Source organism: Chiloscyllium plagiosum, unplaced genomic scaffold, assembly GCF_037043375.1.
Source record: "Chiloscyllium plagiosum isolate Xiang-an unplaced genomic scaffold, Cpla_swu_hap1 HiC_scaffold_19, whole genome shotgun sequence".
Taxonomy (NCBI): Eukaryota; Metazoa; Chordata; class Chondrichthyes; order Orectolobiformes; family Hemiscylliidae; genus Chiloscyllium; species Chiloscyllium plagiosum.
In genome coordinates, this window is record NW_028270157.1 from 2850972 (window position 1) to 2868855 (window position 17884).

At 43.4% G+C, this 17884-nt stretch overlaps 1 protein-coding gene across 4 annotated transcripts in view; it reads left to right on the top strand.

The window, feature by feature from the left end:
- LOC122559449 (synaptotagmin-A) overlaps positions 1-17884 on the top strand; it is a 638345-nt gene that overhangs the window by 183699 nt on the left and 436762 nt on the right. The gene's annotated exons all lie outside the window — the stretch shown is intronic.

Here is a 17884-nt window from a genome sequence, read left to right on the forward strand (position 1 = left end):
GTGAGGACTGCAGATGCTGGAGATCACAGCTGAAAAATGTGTTGCTGGAAAAGCGCAGCAGGTCAGGCAGCATCCAAGGAGCAGGAGAATCGATGTTTCGGGCATAAGCCCTTCTTCAGGAATCTGATTCCTGAAGAAGGGCTTATGCCCGAAACGTTGATTCTCCTGCTCCTTGGATGCTGCCTGACCTTCTGCGCTTTTCCAGCAACACATTTTTCAGCCCTACATTTACCCCCTGACTAATGCATCTACCATTATGGGCAATTTAACATGGTCAATTCACCTAACGTGCACATCTTTGGACTGTGGGAGGAAACCAGAGCACCCAGAGGGAACCGACACAAATATGGAGAGAATGTGCAAACTCCACACAGTCGTCTGAGGATGGAATCGAACCCAGGTCCCTGGCGCTGTGAGGCAATAGTGCTAACCACTGAGCCACGTGCCATCCCCGAACTTGACTTATTCAAGAGATTCACAATTTCTGTCGCAAACAAGCTCTTCTTGTAAGTTTCCATAGTTGAATGGTTCAGATAGTACGTGCAGGCCATTAATGAAGCTATTTACAGATTCCCCTGTGAGTTAATATCTGCTATTGAAGCATGATCTCACCAGTGTCTTATTTGTTCTTGAAGTCAAATATTGATTAAAAATGTTAAGAGGTTGTCAAACATAATTTGTTTCTTCTTGATCAATTTTCTGACTAACTTGTGATCTGATGTGTTTCCTGTGTAGTTGAAAAACATACCATAAGACCATAAGACCATAAGACCATAAGACATAGGAGTGGAAGTAAGGCCATTCGGCCCATCGAGTCCACTCCGCCATTTAATCATGGCTGATGGGCATTTCAACTCCACTTACCCGCATTCTCCCCATAGCCCTTAGTTCCTTGTGACATCAAGAATTTATTGATCTCTGCCTCAAAGACATTTAGCGTCCGGGCTTCCACTGCACTCCGCGGCAATGAATTCCACAGACCCCCACTCTCTGGCTAAAGAAATGTCTCCACATTTCTGTTCTGAATCGACTCCCTCTAATTTTAAGGCTGTGTCCGTGGGTCCTAGTCTCCCAGCCTAACAGAAACGATTTCTTAGCGTCCACCCTTTCCAAGCCATGTATTATTTTGTAAGTTTCTATTAGATCCCCCCTTAATCTTCGAAACTCCAATGAATAAAATCCCAGAATCCTCAGCCGTTCCTCGTATGCTAGACTTACCATTCCAGGGATCATCCGTGTGAATCTCCGCTGGACACGCTCCAGTGCCAGATTGTCCTTCCTGAGGTGTGGGGCCCAAAACTGGACACAGTACTCCAAATGGGGCCTAACTAGAGCTTTATAAAGTCTCAGTAGCACATCGCTGCTTTTATATTCCAACCCTCTTGAGATAAATGACAACATTGTATTCGCTTTCTTAATCACAGATTCAACCTGCATGTTTACCGTCAGAGAATCCTCGACTAGCACTCCCAGATCCCTTTGTACTTTGGCTTTATGAATTTTCTCACCGTTTAGAAAGTAGTCCATGCTTGTATTCTTTTTCCCAAAGTGCAAGACCTCGCATTTGCCCACATTGAATTCCATCAGCCATTTCCTGGACCACTCTCCCAAACTGTCTAGATCCTTCTGCAGCCTCCCCACTTCCTCAGTACTACCTGCCTGTCCACCTATCTTTGTATCATCGGCAAACTTCGCTAGAATGCCCCCAGTCCCTTCATCCAGATCATTAATGTATAAAGTGAACAGCTGCGCCCCCAACACTGAACCCTGTGGGACACCACTTGTCACCGGCTGCCATTCCGATAAAGAACCTCTTATCCCAACTCTCTGCCTTCTGTCAGACAGCCAATCCTCAATCCATGCCAGTAGCTCACCTCAAACACCATGGGCCCTCACCTTGCTCAGCGACCTCACGTGTGGCACCTTATCAAAGGCCTTTGGAAGTCTAGATAGACCACATCCACTGGGTTTCCCTGGTCTAACCTACTTGTCATGTCTTCAAAGAATTCCAACAGGTTTGTCAGGCACGACCTCCCCTTACTAAATCCATGTTGACTTGTTCTAATCCGACCCTGCTCTTCCAAGAATTTAGAAACCTCATCCTTAACGATGGATTCTAGAATTTTACCAACAACCGAGGTTAGGCTAATTGGCCTATAATTTTCCATCTTTTGTCTTGATCTTTTCTTGAACAAGGGGGTTACAACAGCGATCTTCCAATCATCCGGGTCTTTCCCTGACTCCAGTGACTTTTGAAAGATCTCAACCAACGCCTCCACTATTTCCTCAGCCACCTTTCTCAGAACTCTAGGATGTAGCCCATCGGGGCCAGGAGATTTGTCAATTTTAAGACCTTTTAGCTTTTCTAGCATTATCTCTTTTGTAATGGCAACCATACTCAACTCAGCCCCCGACTCCCTTTAATTGTTGGGATATTACTCATGTCTTCCACTGTGAAGACTGACGCAAAGTACTTATTAAGGTCTCCAACTATTTCCTTGTCTCCTAGCACTAGGCTTCCAGCATCAGTTTGAAGTGGCCCAATGTCTACTTTTGCCTGTCGTTTGTTTCTTATGTATTGAAAGAAACTTTTACTATCATTTCTAATAATACTGGCTAGCCTACCTTCATATTTGATTCTCTCCTTCCTTACTTCTCTCTTTGTTATCCTCTGTTTGTTTTTGTAGCCTTCCCAATCTTCTGATTTCCCAGTGCTCTTTATAGGATCTCTCTTTTTCTTTGATACATTTCCTGACTTCCTTTGTCAGCCATGGCTGTCTAATCCCTCCCCAGATAATCTTTCTTTTCTTGGGGATGAACTGTGTACTGTGTCCTCAATTATACCCACAAACTCCTGCCATTTTGCTCTACTGTCTTCCCCGCTAGGCTCTGCTTCCAGTCAATTTTTGTCAGTTCCTTTCTCATGCCACTGTAATTATCTTTATTTAACTGTAACACCATTACATCCGATTTTGCCTTCTCTCTTTCAAACTGCAGACTGAACTCTACCATATTATGATTGCTGCTTCCTAAGTGTTCCCTTACTTTAAGATCTTTTATAAAGTCTGGTTCATTACATAGCACTAGGTCCAAAATAGCCTGCTCCCTTGTGGGCTCCATGACAAGCTGTTCCAAAAAGCCATCCTGTAAGCCTTCCAAGAATTCCCTTTCTTTGGATCCACTGGCAACATTATTTACCCAGTCCACCTACATATTGAAGTCCCCCCATGATCACCGTGACCTTGTCTTTCTGACATGCCTTCTCTATTTCCCGGTATATGTTGCGCCCCTGGTCCTGACCACTGTTAGGAGGTCTGTACATAACTCCCACTATGGTTTTTTTGCCTTTGTGGTTCCTCAATTCCACCCACACAGACTCCACATCATCCGACCCTATGTCATTCAGTGCCATAGATTTAATTTTGTTCTTAACTAACAAGGCAACCCCGCCCCCTCTGCCCACCTCCCTGTCTTTTCGATAAGTTGTAAATCCTTGGATGTTTAACTGCTAATCCTGAACCCCCTGCAATCTCTGTGATGCCTACCACATTATAATCATTCACGATGATCTCTGCCGTTAGTTCATCTACTTTGTTACGAATGCTACGAGCATTCAGGTAAAGTGCCTTAATGCTAACATTCTTATCATTAGAGATATTGGAAGTCATAAGATGTCCTAAGTTATCCTTCCTTTTTGTTACATTCCTAATCTGCCTCAAGGTTAAATCCACCTGCATACATGCTGTCCTCCTGCTTATCTTTCCATTTAACTCCATACTCCCTGTCCCTTTCACTTTCCCTTTCCCCCCAACTCAGAAGTTTAAAGTCCTACTGACCACCCTATTTATCCTCTTCGCTAGAACATTGGTACCAGATCGGTTCAGGTGGAGACCGTCCCAATGGTACAGATCCCCCCGGTTCCAAAACTGATGCCAATGCCCCATGAAATGGAATCCCTCTTTCCCACACCAATCCCTTAGCCACGTGTTTACTTGTCCCTATGCCAATTGGCACGTGGCTCGGGCAGTAATCCGGAGATTATGACCCTTGAGGACAAGTACTTCAATTTCCTTCCTAGTGCTCGATAATCCCCAAACAGGTCCTCCACCCGAGCTTTGCCTATGTTGTTAGTCCCAACGTGGACCACAACAACTGGATCCTCCCCCTCCCGCTCCAATATCCTTTCAAGCCGGTCGGAGATGTCTCGCACCCTGGCACCGGGCAGGCAACACACCATGCGAGACTCCCGATCCGGCTTGCAAAGGATACTATCTGTCCCCCTAATTATAGAATCCCCTATAACCACTACTTGTCTATTAGCTCCCCCCTCTTGAATGGCCTTCTGCACCATGGTGCCGTGGTCAGTTGGCTCTTCCTGTCCAGAGCCCTTTCCCTCATCTGTACAGGGAGCAAGAATCTCATACCTGTTGGACAAGGTCAAGGGCTGAGGCTCCTCCACTCCTGAACTCCGGTCCCCCGACCTGCCTCACTTACAGTCACACCCTGATGTCCCTGATCACTAGCTGAATGTGAATTACTTAATCTCCCAGGTGTGACTGCCTCCTGAAACAAAGTGTCCAGGTAACTCTCCCCCCTCCCGGATGTGCCGCAGTGTTTGAAGCTCAGATTCCAGATCATCAACTCTGAGCCGGAGTTCTTCCAGCAACCAACACTTGCTGCAGATGTGGTCACTGCCATTCACAATGGGATCAGCCAGCTCCCACATCATACAGCTACAGCACATCACCTACCCAGCCATCTCTGCTTAGTTAGTTACTTTATTACTTTGTATAGGTTTGAGTTAAAGTACTTTCTGATACTTCTCTGCTATGGTCTTTTTCTAAAAACCAATTAATAGATAAAGCATAAAAAGTAAATTTTTAACCATTCACCGATAAAGAAATAGAAAATCTTTACCTTAACAAACCAGAGTCCTATTTTTGGTTGGCGGTGGGGGGGGTGAGGGGGGAGACACAACACGTGTAGTGTCTCGGGTTCAGCCACTGCCCAGATATATTACCGGCAGTCCCCTGGTCGTCGCTCCCGCTCTTCCTACTTATTAACTAGGTTAGAGGAGGAGGGCAGGTGGGAGACACTACAGTAGTAGTGTTCTGCATTTGGTTCGGTATCCAGTCCAAAAGGTGTTTGAAATCTTAAGGATTGGGCTTTAATTATAGTTGCCAATTTGCTGATCAATCATGTGGATCTGATAGCTTGAACCTTTCTGGTGAAAGAAGAGTCTGAGTTAAATTTGATGCATTGATTGGATGTTGATTGAAATTTGAAGTTGATGATTATTTTCTTGATTTGGATAATGAGAGTTAGGATTGGGGAATCCAGAACTAGACGGCATAGTTTTAAGGTGAGAGGGGAAAGATATAAAAGGGACTTAAGGGGCAAGTTTTTCACACAGAGGGTGGTGCGTTTACGGAATGCGCTGCCAGAGGAAGTGATCAAGGCTAATACAAAGGCATCTGAATAGGTATATGAGTAGGAAGGGTTTAGAGGGACATGGGCCAAATGGTGTCAAATGGGACTAGATTAATTTAGGATGAGCCAATTGGATTGAAGGGTCTGTTTCCATGCTGTCCATGTCTGTCTCTGTGATCTCATACATATTAAATGTATTTTGTTGTCTTATAGCATTCTAGTTGATGTAAATTGTTGAATCTTTGTTGCTGTTGTTCTAAAACTGAAAGTTGCTAAAGTTTTTGCTGTTTTAAATGTTTTTTTTCAGTGTAACATTCAGTTTTCCTTTACCAATATGGCAATTCCACAGTAATGAATGAAATATAATTCCTTTTCCAGGATGGTTGAAGAATTTCCAAAAGATCTGGGAGGTAGAAACCTTTCAAAATAGTTTAAATGAATTTATTGCCTTTTTGACTGAATCAAAGATAGCAGCTGGGCAGCATTCTAATTTTGTCTCCAGTCTGTGTGGACCACCCAATTCATTGCACAACAGCAAACTCTGGAGTTTTCCGGATGTCAATGATCCAATCAATGAGCAAAGACAACTTCCATGCTTGAAAGATCAAATCAGCTGCATGTACACCACCACACAGCTTACAGGGAAGGTTGCTGCTGAGGTTTCTTCACGATGATTGTTTACATGCCTGAGGTATTTTTGCACAAAATTTGACACATGCAATCAAATTCAACCTTTTATTGAGTCATAGCATTGTACAAAATGGAAACAGGCCTTTTTTTTGCTTCCAACATTATTTTCTCACAATTAAAATTGATGAAACTCCTTTGTTGCTGAAAACACGTTGTGCTTCTTACCCTAAGCCATTGAAATAATAAAGATCTAATGAACCTCACTGTTGGATCTGCAGAACTTGGAATTTCAAATAATAATTCTCACTTCTGCTCCTTTTTACTCAGTGTAATGAAAGCTTGTTTCAGAAGAATTTTCTTAATTTGCTTGTTGTTAAATTTGCCAGTGCATAAATAGTGTCAAACTACTACTCAGAAGTCTTAATTCTGCTTTCTATGTTAGTTTTGAGTATTTTCTTCTAAAGGATTAAATCAATATATTTTCACGGATCTTCAATCCAAATGTATCCCCTTGGCTATTCGTGGGCTTTTGTTGCTCTCACTGCTTTTTACTTTCTCTTTAAAAGCCTGTTCCCCCTTTACTACTTTCTTGAGTTCTAGTTGCTGTTTGTGGTTTCCCTGCAGTTTTCTGTTCAGAGACTATTCCTTCAGCGATTTGTCCATCTCTGTGGCTTTTCTCGCTGCTCGCTGGTTTTAATCTGCACTGAATTTTTAAAAATTCTTTTCTATCCAGGTGATTACTTGCATGTTTCTTGAAATTCATTATTGCCAGATTTGCTCAGCAGTGGATCTCACTGCTGCCACTATGTTTTGTGTATTTTATGCTCACATCAGTGAGTTTGGATTCAAGACAAATTGCTGAAAAATGTGTTGCTGGAAAAGCATAGTAGGGCAGGCAGCATCCAAGGAGCAGGAGAATCGACATTTCGGGCATAAACCCTTCTTCAGCTTTTCCAGCAACACATTTTTCAGCTCTGATCTCTAGCATCTGCAGTCCTCACTTTCTCCTAATCATAGATATACTAGTCTCTAATTTTATTGTAACATTATTGAAAGACTATTTTCTAAACAGCTTTCTCTCTACCATTCTCTCACATACCCCTTGAACTAACTTTGCCCACACTCTACTATTTCACTTATCTAGAGGGATATTTCCATGATATCATCACAAGGTTGTTTATGCAACATCTTCTGTGGAATGGTCAGAGCCTCCTGGTCTTTGGTTCCATCATAAGTAGTGTGGCAACATTGCACAACCCTTAAACAATAAAGATAAAATACTGCAGATGTTGAAAATCTGAAACAAACACAGAGAATGCTGCCGGAACTCAGCAGGTATATGGATAGAGAAACAGAGTTAATGTTTTAGGTCTGGTATGCCTCTTCTTTGGCTTGGATTGTTGTGGAACTTTACAGGAGTAAAGATTAATCTCCCACATGCTCCTGCAGCTGACACCCAGAAGGAGGCACTCCCGCTCTCTTGACACATTCTAATCATAGGATGGTGAATGGAATAGAGCATTGTCGGTATTGTGACATTATTAACGAGAGAATTGAAATGTTAACACCCAATGGTGGGAGGTATTTGAGTGGAAAGGCATATTATGAAGTCTCCAGCAATGCTGGTAACTAACTAATTGGAACAGCTTAAAGGATTGATGCAGCACTGCCACTTAATTAACCTTCGCTTTGGTGACCATGCACAGAATAACTGAGTTCAGAGCCTAAAAGATTCACTTCATTTACTTTAGGTTACTCGCGGTTCTAATGTATTCCTTCTGGTTTGGTTCCGAGCTGTAAAATGTATAACAAAAGGTGGTTTATGTTTTTAATTACGCAGAAGACAAACAAGCATCTTAAATATGTGAAGATTTGTATCTGGCAAAAGGCATTTGTCTGGGTTTCTTTCCTAGTGCAAGAATAGCAGCAGAATTATAAAATGACTAGATTATTTTTGAAAGTAGCAGACTGTTTCTGACGGCACTTCCCTACTGTGCATTGTCAACACTGAGCACCAGCATTAAAACAAGCAGTCCTTCAAACTCAGACATTTTCAAAGGTAATTCTGACACTTATAATTAAATGGTAATGATTTTCTTGAAAATGTGTCACGACTCACTGAGGTAGTGCATTGGAAATGAAGCCCTACTTTTCCCAGTCATCAAAGAAGTTAAAGATTTTTAAAAAGCACATGAAGATTCCCCAGTGTGCCTGATTTCTTTTTCAGGAAAGTAAAACAAAGAACTGCAGATGCTAGAAAACTGAAATGAAAACTAACTGTTAGAGAAACTCAACAAGTCTGGCAACTTGTGTGGAGAGTGAAAGAGAGTTAATGTTTCAAATTCAGTGACCCTTTATCAGAAAAGCATGGCAAAATCCTGATGCATCTTCCTAAAAGAAATTCTTCAGTTGAACTCGCTTCGATACTTCTGCTTGCATTCAAAGTTACAGTGGCAGGAGAAAGGTGTTGTGCTGGCTCACTTACAGAATCATAATTAAGATTCAGGTGTTAAACTGTATGAGTTCAAGGAACAAGCGAGAGATTGGAGCAGAGAACAAAATGGAACAGAGGAAGGAAAATATACAAGCTGCAAAAATCACAGCTGACCTTGAAGAAACCTGTGTGGGGGAGGTCGCTGCAGGGGAGCAACTCAGTGGCTAGTTTCTTTTTATAAATCTACAATAGTGAGTACAGTGGGTTCTTTTTGATTATATGTTTTTATTGATATCTGCCTCTCGATTGAACTTGAAACATAGATACTAGGTTAGCCTGGCACAGTGATTTTAGAGCAGTAAGACCGCACTATTTTCTGGGTCTGAAGATGGATAAGGTGCCAAGATGGCCTTTAGTACAGTGATGTGCTATTCCTGTCAGATGTGGGAGTTTAGGGAGATTTCCATGTTACTAATGAATACTTCTGCAGGAAGTGTGTTCGGTTGCGAGTCCTTTTCGGATCACATGGATCAGTTGGAGCATCAGTTAAAGGCAATGAGGAATTTACAGAAACGAGGGAATGTGATGAATGGCAGTTGCAGGGAGGGAGATAAATGGAAGATACAGTCAGGTAGATGGGTTACCTACCGCAAAGTCAGGAGAGCGAGACAGGTAGTGCAGGAATCTCCTGTGGCTATCCCCATTTCAAACAAGAATGCTTGTTTTGGAAAATGTAGGTTGTGATGGACTCTTGGGGGAATGTAGCACTGACAGCCAGGTTTGTGGTACCAAGAATGGCTCTAATGTAATGAGGGGTTCCAAGTGATCAATTGCGATCAGGGCCTCTCTAGTCAGAGGCACAGACAGGTGTTTCAGCAGCCGACAGTGAGACATCAGAATGGTGTGTTGCCTGCCTGGTGCCAGGATCAAGGATATCTCAGAGAGGGTGCAGAATATTCTCAAAGGGGAGAGGGACCAGCAGGAGGTCATTGTACACTTTGGAACTAATGACATAGGAAGAGATAAGGGCGAGATTCTGAGGAGAGTATATCGAAAGTTAGGCAGGAATTTAAAAAGTAAGTCCTTGAGAGTAATAATATCTGGTGCCATGAACTAGTGAGGGCAGGGATAGGGGCATAGAGCAGATGAATGCATGGCTGAGGAGCTGGTGCAGAGAAGAAGCTTTCACTTTTCTGGATCACTGGAATCTCTTCTGGGGTAGAAGTGATCTGTATAAGAAGGACGGATTGCACCTGAATTGGAATGGGTCTAATATGCTGATAGGGATGTTAGCTAGAGCTGCTCGGGAGAAGGTGGGGTGGTGGGACCCAGGGACATAGTGAGGAAAGAACTGGCTCGAAGATAGAAGACAGAGGGTGCTGGTGGAGGGTTGTTTTTCATACTGGAGGCCTGCGACCAGTGGCATGCCACAAGGATCGGTGTTGGGTCCACTACCTTTCATCATTTATATAAATGATTTGGATGTGAGCATGAGAGGTATAGTTCATAAGTTTGCAGATGACACCAAAATTGGAGGTGTAGTGGACAGTGAAGAAGCTTACCTCAGAGTACAATCAAGTTTAATTTAGGTAAATGTGAGGTACTAAATTTTGGAAAGACAAATCAGAGCAGGACTTATACACTTAATGGTAAGGTCCTAGGGAGTGTTGCTGAACAGACACCTTAGAGGTTCATAACTTCTTGAAAATGGAGTCACAGGTAGATAGGATAGTGAAGGCAGCATTTGGTATGCTTTCCTTTATTGGTCACAGCATTGAGTACAGGAGTTGGGAGGTCATGCCACAGAATTTCACCTTTTCTTTCCCTCTGCATTGCTTTTGATTTCAGAGATTGATTCAGGTACGTGACTGAATTTCACTCTGAGGTCCCACCAAGAGCCTCAGAAATCTCTGCAACTTGTTTGTGACGCATTCTGTTCCTTGGAGAGATTTGAAATTACAGCATCTCCTTGGTTACAGATGACAGTGTTTCGATGACTGTGTTAATAAGCCATGGAACCTGGTGTGTCTGACACCATGAGCAATTTCAATTCATTTTCTAAAGATCTGGAATTAAAATGCTGGTACTTACAAAAGTGGCAGTGACTCTATCAGATTAGAGTAAAATCCCATCAGCTCACAAACATCAAAAAAACACAAAGCACTGCAGAAACTCAGCAGGGCTGGCAGCATCTTTGGAGAGAGAAGCAGAGTTAACACTTTGAATCCCATAATGACTCTTCTTCTCAACCTCGTAACAACCTTATTCAAAAACTGAAGAAAATATAACAACTATGGGATAGTTTGCTTGATATCAGTAATTGGGAAAATGTTGATGTCTTTGATTTGCTTTGATTTATTATTGTCATATATACCTTGGTGTTTTGCGTGCTGTACAGCAGATCATACCATACAAAGATGGATGGCACAGTGGCTCAGTGGTTAGCACTACTGCCTCACAGCGCCAGGCACCCAGGTTAGATTCCAGACTTGGGCGACTGTCTGTGTGGAGCTTGCACATCTTGCCCGTGTCTGTATGGGTTTCCTCCAGGTGCTCTGGTTTTCTCCTACAGTCCAGAGATGTGCAGGTCAGGTGAATTGGCCATGCTAAATTGCCCGTAGTGTTCAGGGATGAGTAGGTTAGGAGCATTAGTGAAGGGTAAATGTAGAGTAGTAGGGGAATGGTTCTCAGTAGGTTACTCTTCAAAGGGTTGGTGTGGACTTGTTGGGCTGAATGACGTGTTTACACACTGCAGGGATTCTGAGAACATAGTGTGATAGAACAGAGCAAGGAGTACAAAGTCACCACTGCAAAGAAGGTGTTTAAAAAAGCAAAACCAACATTAGATTTGAAATTTGAGAGCTCCATTCAGGAGCCTAATAACAGCGGGGAAGAAGCTGTTCTTGAACCTGTTAGTCCGTGTGTTCAGGCTTCTGGAAAAAGTTGGAAGAGATTATTACCGGGATGGGAGGGGTCTTTGATGATGTTGGCTGCCTTTCTGCAGCAACAAGAAATGTGGATGGAGTCAATAGATGGGAGGGAGGCTTGGGTGATAGACTGAGCTGTGTTCACAACTCTCTATAGTTTCTTATGGTTCTGGGCAGAGCAGTTGTCATAGCAAGTCATGAAGCATCTGGATAGAATGTTTAATATGGTACATCTGTAAAAGCTGATGAGGGTCCTTATGGATATGTGGAATTTCCTTAGCCACCTGAGGAAGAAGAGGCATTGTTGTGCCTTCTTGATGACCACATCTACGTGGGAAGTCCAGGACAGGTTCTCAGTTATCATCAATTATAGGAACTTGACGCTCTCAACCCTGTCCACCTCAGCTGTATTGATGTAGATGGTCCTTCTCCTTTCTTCCTGAAGTTCAAGATTACCTCTTTAGTTTTCCTGACGTTGAGGGAGAAATTGTTATCATTACACTATGGCGCCAAGCACTCTATCTCTTTCCTGTATTCTGTCTCATTATTGTTTGCTATCTGGACTATAATGTTGGCGTTGTCAGTGAACTAGTAGTTGGAGCTCAGACAAAATTTGGCCACACAGTCATGAGTGTACAGGGAGTGCAGTAATGGCCTCAGCACACAGCCTGAGGGGCACCAGTGTTGTGGAGATGTGAGCTAATGCACTTTGGCAGGAAGAAGAGAGGGGCTGAATATTATTTTAAGAGAGAAAAGCTGAGAAAGCTACAGAATAGAGGGATTTGGGAGTCCTCGTGTAAATCACAAAATCTAGCATTCAGGTTGAACAGGTAATAAGGAAGGCTAATAGCGTGTTGGTCTTTTTTTATTTATTTATTCACTCATGGGATGTGCATGTCACTGGCTGGGCCACTTTTACTCACCCCTAGTTGCCCTTGAGAAGGTGGGGGTGAGCTGCCTTCTTGAACCACTGCAGTCCATGTGCTGTGGGTAGACCCACAATGGCCTTCAGGGGGGAGTGCTAGGATTTTGACCCAGAGTCAGTGAGGGAACAGTGATATATTTCCAAGTCAGGATGGTGAGGGGCTTGGAGGGGAACTTGCAGGGGGTGATGTTTACATTTATCTCCTGATCTTGTCCTTCTAGATGAAAATGATCATGACATTAGAAGGTACTGTCAAAGGTTTTTTGGTGAATTTCTGCAGTGCATCTTATAGATGGTACACACTGCTGCTACTGAGTGTCAGTGTTGGAAGGAGTGGATGTTGTTTGTGGATGTGGTGCCAATCAAACGAGTTGCTTTGTCCTGGATGGTGTCAAACTTTTTGAGTGTTGTTGGGGCTGCACTCATCCAGGCGAGTGGGGAGCATTCTATCACACTCCAGACTTGAGCCTTGTAGGACAGGCTTTGGGGAGTCAGTAGGATTCCAAGCCTCTTACCTGATTTGGAGATGCTGGTGTTGGACTGGGGTGTACAAAGTTAAAAATCACACAACACCAGGTTATAGTCCAACAGGTTTAATTGGAAGCACACTTTCAGTTAAACCTGTTGGACTATAACCTGGTGTTGTGTGATTTTTAACTTTGTAAGCCTCTTACCTATTTTTGTGTAGCGAGTCCAGTTCAGTTCCTGGCCAATAGTAATGCCAATGCTGTTGATCGTGGGAGATTCAGTGACGGTAATATGGTAGTTAGATTGTATCTTATTGGTGATGGTCATAACCTGGCATTTGTGTGGCATGAATGTTCATTGCCATTTGTCAGTCCAAGCCCGAATATTGTCCGGATTTTGTTGAGTTTGGGTATTTGACTCCTCAGATACTGAAGCAGTCTGTGTGGTGCTGAATGGGAAATGCAGGATAAACACTGAAAGGGAATTGAGTATAAAATCAGGGAAGTCTTATCAAATAAGGAAGTAATAAACTACAGCTGGAATACTGTAAATGGTTTTGGTCCCCTTATCTGAGAAAAGATTGAAGACAGGCTGGAGAAAGTTCACTCAACTTGGACAATCATGAAGTCACTATCTCCAGGAGATGTTGAATACATTGAGCTCATACTCATTGAAATTTGGAAGAATGAGGGATAACTTGATTGGAAGATATAGGATTCTAGTCACCTTGGACAGGGTAGATGCAGGGAGGTTGTTTCTCCTTGTGAGAGAATCATGGACCAGAGGGCAGCATCTCAGGTAAGAAGTCGATCTGCTAAGACTGGGATGAGGAGGAATTTGTTCTCTCCAGAGGGGAGTGAATATGTGGAATTGTTTACTACAAAGGGCTGTTGAGGCTGGGTTATTAAGTACATTCAAGGCTGGGAGAGACAGATATTTAATCAGAAAGGGAATCAAGGGCAATGGGGAAAAGCAGGAAAGTGGTGTTGAGGATTATCAGATCAACCATGATCCTATTGATTGGTAGAACAGACTCAATGGGCAGAATGGCCTATTTCTGCTTCTACATCTTATGTAGTTCTCACTGATGAAAGGTGAGGAACAGTGAGTGGGTGCCCATTGATGGGATGAATTTTCACGTGAAATACCACAGAAGGCTTAGTTCTATAAAGATTGAGAAAGATGGAATATTCACTTTATCTCAGAGAGCTGGAGCTGAGAAGCTCCTACAATGCAAATCCTTGGTCAGTCTCTGGCAGAGGTCTTACTTTCAGTTCTGAGTATGGCACCTCAGCAATGATGTAAAACTGCCCTTGGAGAGGCTACAGAGCAGAATCATGAAAATGATAGCAGGACTAAAATGGTTAAGTTTGGGGACGGATGAGATTGCTTTTTCCCTTGAGTTTAGAAGATTATAAGCTAATCTGACTGAAGCTTAAAATGATTAAAGGATTTGGTAGAGTCAAGGGAGAGAGAAATTATTTCATCTGGTGCCAGAATGAGGATAAGGATGGCACATTTAGAATATGAAGTTGGAGTCTTTTAGACAGGGGAGTTAAAGAAGTGTTTGGCACACTTGTCTTCATTGCTCAGTCCTTTGAGTAAAGAAGTTGAGGCATCATGTTGAGGTTGTACAGGACATTGGTGAGGCCTCTTCTGGAGTCCTGTGTCCAGTTCTGGTCTCCCTGTTATAGGAAGGATATTATTAAACTGGAGAGGGTTCAGAAGAGATTTACCAGGATGTTGCCGGGTATGAAAGGTTTGAGTTATAAAGGAAGGCTGGGACTTTTTTCACTGGAGTGTAGGGGGTTGAGAGTTACCTTATAGTAGTTAATAAAATAATGAGGGATATAGATAGAGTCAATGGTAGTTGTCTTTTTTCTAGGATGAAGGATTTGAAGACTAGGGGTAGCATTTTAGTCAGAGGAGAGAGATTGAAAAAAGACATGAGGGGCAAATCTTTTTACACAGAGGTTGGTGCACATGCAGAATGAACTTCCCGAGGAAGTGGCGGATGCTGATACAGTTACAACGTTTAAAAGACATTTGGACAAGTGCATGAATAGGAAAGGTTTGGATGGATATGGGCCAGTAGCAGGCGTATGGGACTAGTTTAGTTTGGGATTATATTCAGCATGGACTGGTTGGACCGAAGGGTCTGTTTCCATGCTCAATGACCAGTGCTTGCCTGTTCAGGGATGATGTCAGGAAAGGCCTGTTCGCATTAACTCACGTGGAAATCTGAAGCTCTGCCTTTGAAATCTATTGTCAACCGAAAATGTCAGAACTGAGCCTGCTGGACTTTTATTGTTCGAAGATATTCAGGAATATGAGACCAACCTGGATAAAGACAAGTGATGGAGAGATGAGCTATGATCTACTTGAATGTAGGAACACGCTCAAGGGTGTTCATGGCCTTTTCTTTTTCCTAAATTCTTAGAAATTCAAGAAGGCAAACTATTGGAGTGTGGTAAATGGTAAACGACAAGCCTTGTGTAATTGTTGAGGTCTGTGAGGGAAGGAAAGAATTTAAAAATCTTGCGATGCAGGTATAATTAATTGAGAAGCCTCAGGTGATTCTCATTTTGCGTTTTGTTGATTTTCATCAGCTGCCACAGATGTTGTTGGCCAGGCTTTTAGGCACATTTTATATTGAAATGTCAGGGGCTTTTGATGAGATTAGACTAGATTTTGCTGCCTTTGGCACCACTTCACATTTAGAACAATGCTCTTGTTGTTTTACTCCTTCAGAAAAATCCCTGATTTGTGTCACTGAAGCATCAGGATACAATAGGCCAGAGTCCGCAGTACTCATTGCAGATGAGGGTGAGTTCCACCCCTGTTAACTTTGACACAGGGCAGAGAGGGAAACCATTATTTGTTGTATGAGATGTTAAAGGAAGGACCCGTTCTCAAAAGTGGCCTTGTTTTGAGTAAGAGTTTAGGAGTTCTCCTTGGTGAATCAACCAATGTTTATCCCTCAATAACTATCACCAGAATACTGACTGGATAGTCATTGATACATCTGCATTAGTGAGAAGTTGCAGTGCCTCAATTTGAACCATAGACATAGAACAACAAGGGAATAGGATTAGCAGGAGTAGGCCATTCAGCCCTTTGAGTCCGCTCTGCCATTCACATGGTCATGGCTGATCATCCAACTCAGTCCGCTGTTCCCACTTTCTCCCCCATGCCCTTTGATCCCTTTAGTCCTAAGAACTCTATCAAACTCCTTCTTCATAATGTTCAAAGTTTCAGCTTCAGCTGCTTTCTGTGGCTGAGAATTCCACAGGCTCCCGACTCTCTGGGTGAAGATATTTCTCCTCAACTCAGTCCTCAATGGCCCACCCCGTATCCTCAGACTGTTACCCCTGGTTTTGGACTCCCTGATCATTGAGAACATCCTTCCTCTGTGTACTCTGTCTAGTCCTGTTGGAATTTTATATGTTATGAGGTTCTTCCACATTCCCCTAAACTCCAGTGAATATAATCTGGTCTCTCTTTGTGCATCAGTCCTGCCATCCCAGGAGTCAGACTGACTCCCCCTTTGGCTGCCTTTATTCTTTTTGATTCAATTTTTAAAATTCATTTGTGGGACTTCAGTGTCACTGGCTGGCCAGCATTGATAGCCCATCCCTATTTGCCTTTGCGAAGCTGGGGCTGAGCTGTCTTTTTGAATCACTGCATCCACTTGCTGTGGTTTGACCCACAATGCCAGTAGGGAGGGAATTCCAGGATTTTGGCCCAATGACTGTGAAGGAATGGCGGTATATTTCCAAGTCAGGACGGTGAGTGGCTTGGAGGGGAACTTGCAGGTGGTGGGTCTTCCCCTGTATCTGCTGTCCTTGTCCTTCTAGATGGAAGTGGTTGTGGGTTTGGAAGGTGCTGCCTGAGGATCTTCAGTGAATTTCTGCAGCGCATCTTGTATATAGTACACACTGCTGCTACTGAGCGTCAGTGGTGGAGGGATTAAATGTTTGTAGATGTGGGTCCATTCAAGTAGGCTGCTTTGTCCTGGATGGCGTCAAGCTTCTTGAGTGTTGTTGGAGCTGCCCCTATCCAGGGCAAGTGGGGAGTATTCCATCACACTCCAGACTTGTGCCTTGTAGATGGTGGACAGGTTTTGGGAAGTCAGGAAGTGAGTTACTTGCTGCAGTATCCCTCGTCTCTGACCTGCTTTTGTAACCACTGTGTTTATGTGGTGAGTTCAGTTGAGTTTCAGGTCAATGGTAACCCCAAGGATGTTGGCAGTGGGGGATTCAGTGATGGTAATACCATTGAATGTCAAGGGGCACTGGGTAGAGTGTCTCTTATTGGTGGTAGTCATTGTCTGGCATTTGTGTGGCATGAATGTTACTTACCACTTGTTGGTACAAGCCTGGATATTGTTCAGATCTTGTTGCATTTGAGCACGGACTGCTTCAGTATCTGAGGAGTTGCGAATGGAGCTGAACATTGTACAATCATCAGCGAACATCCCCACGCCTGACCTTATGATGGAGGGAAGGTCATTGATGAAGCAGCTGAAGATGGTTGGGCCGAGGACACTACCCTGAAGAACTCCTACACAGATGTCCTGGAGCTGAGATGACTGACCTCCACAACCACAACCATCTTCCTGTGTGTCAGGTATGACTGTAACCATCAGAGAGTTTGACCCCCATACCCACTTATTCAAGTTTGCCAGGTCTCCTTGATGCCACACTCGGTCGAATACAGCCTTGATGTCAGGGACTGTCCCTCTCTCCTCCCCTCTAGAATCCAGCTCTTTTGTCCATGTTTGACCCAAGGCTGTAATGAGGTTAGGAGCTGAGTGGGCCTGGTGGAACCAAACTGGGCGTCACTGAGCAAGTTATTGCTGAGCAGGTGCTGCTTGATAGCTCTGATCCTGACACCGTCCATCACTTTACTGAGGATGGAGAGTAGACTGATGGGGTGGGAATTGGCCCGGTTGGATTTGACCTGCTTTTTAAGTATTAGACCTACCTGGGGGCAATTTCTCACATTGTTGGGTAGATGCCAGTGTTGTAACTGCACTGGAACAGCTTGGCTCGGGGAGTGGCAAGTCCT